The sequence below is a fragment of the Gossypium hirsutum genome, chromosome A12, assembly GCF_007990345.1.
Source record: "Gossypium hirsutum isolate 1008001.06 chromosome A12, Gossypium_hirsutum_v2.1, whole genome shotgun sequence".
Classification (NCBI taxonomy): Eukaryota; Viridiplantae; Streptophyta; class Magnoliopsida; order Malvales; family Malvaceae; genus Gossypium; species Gossypium hirsutum.
Window position 1 is genome coordinate 13,304,336 of NC_053435.1, and position 4,437 is coordinate 13,308,772.

Below are 4,437 nucleotides of genomic sequence, written 5' to 3' on the forward strand. Positions count from 1 at the left end.
AGAGCGGGCAACAAGATTATTCTTGAGAAAAGGAAAATGGTATTCTGTATTTATGCAAATATCAATCATATACACTTAGTTATTACACCCAGGGAATGGTATAACAAATCAAATTGATTGAAGATGATGCAAATCCTATACCTTTGGGTTGCAGCAGGATGGATAGAAGAAATCACATGTTATTCCCCCGAAGTTGTAGTGGGGAGTACAAACCTTAGGCCTAGAAGTACAGTGAAATGGACCTTGAAGTTACAATGGGGCAAACCAGTTGAGCAAAGTAGGTTGTTTCTACGGGTTTTTAGTTGGAAATGCTAGCCGAGCAGGAAGGCAGCATAATACGACAGTGATAAAATTTTGATGAATAACGTGTGATGAAACTTTAAGCATTTAAAAGGAATCATTCTCATGACATTTCTTCATTCACATCATTCATAACACATTTGGTTAAGAGCATCTGATTCATTTTGATCATAGCATCCTAAATCATTTGGCATAAATATAGGCATACGAAACTGAGTCTACAGAGCATGTTCCCCAGAGGACAGCGGAGTAGACTGAAAATTGCAGATCTTATCTCCCTAAGCAGTAGTGGAGAAAATCGAAGACGGTGAATCTTATCTCCATGTATTGGCAATGGAGCAGATTTTAGCCACCAGTCTTATCTTTCTGTGGTAGCAAGAGAGTAGGTTGAAGATACAAGTCTTATCTTCCTGAGGTAGCAAGGAAGCAAACTGAAAATTACAGATTTTATCTCCCTAAGCAGTAGTGGAGCAGATCGAAGATGGCAAATCTTATCTCTATGTACCGGCAATGGAGCAGATTTTAGCCACCAACCTTATCTTTCTGAGGTAGCAAAAGAGCAAGTTAAAGATACAAGTCTTATCTTCCTAAGATAGCAAGGAAGCAGACTGAAAATTGCAGATCTTATCTCCCTAAGCAGTAGTGGAGCAGATCAAAAACGGTGAATCTTATCTCCATGTATCGGTAATGGAGCAGATTTTAGCCACCAGCCTTATCTCTCTGAGGTAGCAAGAGAGCAGGTTGAGGATATAAGTCCTGAGGTAGTAAGGAAGCGGACTGAAATTTGCTTATCTCCCTAAGCAGTAGTGGAGCAGATCAAAGACGGCGAATCTTATCTCCATGTATCGATAATAGAGCAGATTTTAACCATTAGCCTTATCTCTCTGAGGTAGCAAGAGAGCAGGTTGAGGATACAAGTCTTATATTCCTGAAGCAGCAAGGAAGCAGACTAAAAATTGCAGATCTTATCTCCCTAAGTAGTAGTGGAGTAGATCAAAGACGGCGAATCTTATCTCCATGTATCGATAATGGAGCAGATTTTAAGCCACTAGCCTTATCTCCCTGAGTTGCAGTGGAGCAGGCTTAAAATTACAAGTTTTATCTCCCTGAAGTCGCAATAGAGCAAACTGAGGATGTAGAGTGGATTGAAAGCACAATTCTTATACCCTTGAAAATGCAGTGGGTTGGAATGGGATGAGCATAAAGAAGTCGAGATGTGGCAAGACTGAGCAAAATTGGCTTTTTGTGGTTTTTGCTTCATTCTTGTTACACGACAACGAGCAAAGAGGGACAGCTGTAAAACCCAATTTTTGCCCGGCCCAAATGCCTAATTACATGAAACAGCCCAAATTACAATAAGGTATAGACCCGAAGCCCAATTGTGCTAAACCTAAACTAACCAATCCAATTACATTGAACAAGCCCAATACCCATGGCCCAAAATCTAAACACCCTTAGCAAACCCTAGCACCCAATACCTTTGCGCCGCAGCCCCCACGTTCAGCGTCCCTCCACCACACACGTTGGCACACCAAGCACGACCCCCAGCCCGCGTGTTGCACGCCCACGTTCATGCGTTCTGCCCCTTCACGTCCTCACGACCTGTGTTTTGAGCTGCTTGTATTTTGGCTATAAAGCCTTCGAATTTTAATTGTAGAGGGGACCTTTTTTCCTTTTTTTTCAAAATAATAGAACACGAACGAATTTGGAATGTAAAATATACACAAAAAACAGCAGAGAGCAGCTGAAGGAATATCTATTAGAGGTGGTTATTTGCACCAATTTCATTCTGTTTTTTATTTTATTATTTTCTTTTCACTCAAGTCCGTAATATATATTAAATATATAAGAGAGGAAGGGAGACTCACCGGAGTTGCATCGTTCGTACCGTCGGAGCACTCCATTCATCACAGTTGGGGGCTTGGTATAGGCCTTTCGACTGAAGCAAGGAGAAATGAGTTTTTAAACTCTAGGGTTTTTAAGATCAGGGGTTGAAAATGTTTTTAAAACAAATTTTAGGTTAAGTAAGCAAAATAAAACAGCACCATTTGGTGCTGGACCCACGCATTTTAGCTTAAAATAGGGGATTTGGGCATTTAGTCCCCCCCTTCGCGCTAGCATTCAATTGAGCCATGTTTAAGTTTTTTTAAATTCTTTTGAATTGTCCCTGGAATTTGCGCGCCGTTGCAAATCAATCCGCGCTTAAGTGTTTCATTTTGGGCATTTGGTTTATTTGTTTTTTAGTCCCCGTTGGTTTATACGCCTCGTATTTTGATCCTACGGTACTTTATCATTTACAAATTGTCTTTCTTATTTTAACTTTTTTTTAAATTAACTTTTTAATTCATATTTTTAATTTTCTTTTTTATTATTCATTTTTTTCATATGTTATTTTGCTATATACTATTTTAATAAATTACATATTATTAAGGTTTTTATTTCTTTATTTCTTTTTTTGCATATTTTTACATTGATTTATTGTATGACCTATTGGTTTTAAAATTCTTTTATATAATTTTATACTTTAGTGATTTGTATGCTATTTACTTTCATTTATTGATATATATATATACATCCATTTGTTTGCTTCAAATATTTTTATGTGTTATTAATATTTGTATATATGCATTATTCATATTAAGTCTTCTCATTTCATGTATATTACCAATTTGGATTGACATATATTGCTTTGTACGCCACTTACCTTTTTTCATATACATTATATATTTTGAAATTTCATTCATACATTATTATTTCATATATATATATTCTTATTTTACTTTCTTGGTATTTTAAACTTTCATGTAAGTTACTTATTTCAAGGTTTATGCATATAATTGATTGTTTGCATATTGATGTTTCTAAAGTACGTTTTCTTTATATCACTCATTTGTTTACTTGTTTTTTTAAACTTGCTACATGTTATTTATGTTATTAATTCTTAAATTTACTTTTAAATCATTAGCTTCCAAATGTTAATATTAGTGTTCAAATAATGTAATATTATTGCCACATATTTTCATTTCATGTTCAATAATAAGCTTGCATGTTCGTTATTGCATCGTGATTTTAAATTCCAACTTTTCGCCCAACATTAATTGTTTTTACCCTAAGATAAACCAAATGAATATATTTTGAGCCGGTTTCATAATTGCTTATTTGGAAACTCTTCAAAACAAGGCAATGTTTCGTGTTTGAAAATTCGAGAATTCGTGCCCTAACGTGCTGGGTTTTGATTTTCCGTTTGGCCAAATGACGGAATACCCTTTTAAGATTTCGTTACATGTTTTGGAAATCATGAGGTGATCTCAGTTTTTGGAGGCTTAAAATATCGTGTCCTAACGTGCTGGATATGGTATTTTATTCCTTTGGAATGAGTGAATCTTAAAATCCAACTCGAGTTGTTCACACATTTTTTAAAGGGATAGTATCTTAAATGTTTTTTTTTCAGATTTTCAACATTAGGACATAAATTAATCAATTAGATATCAAATTTTGGGCGTCACGAAGGTGCTAATCCTTCCTCGTACGTAACCGACTCCCGAACCCGTTTCTTGATTTTTCGTAGGCCAAAATCCATACTTTAATAAAATAATTTATTAGGTGATCCGATCACACCTAAACTAAAAAAGATTTGTGGCGACTCCATAATTCGTTTTTTTAAATTTAATCCTCATCTTTCAAAATAAAAATTGTTTCTACACCATAAGTTTAGTGGAAGTAAGGTTCTATATTTGGTTTTATATGTTAATGACATACTGCTTGTCAATAACAAGTATAGCCTCAATCAATGCCTTAAGAATGATTTTGAGATTACAAAAATGCTTAAGATTTTTTTACATTTTAGCAATGGAAAATCTAATGTACATTCAGGTTTGTATACATTGGAATATTGTGTATATTATTGGGATGTTAGGAAGATATTTTAAGCAACCCTAGTTTGGACCATTGGATAGCATCCAAAAGGGTTATAAGGTATTTTTAGAGAACAAAAGATTACAGGCTCACATATCGAAGATCTAATTAGTTAGAGATCATTAAGTATATAAACTCCGATTTTGATGGAATATGGATATAAGATTTTGTCACTAAGGTGCAAATTGAGAAAATAAATTGCAGTATTTTATTCCAAATGCA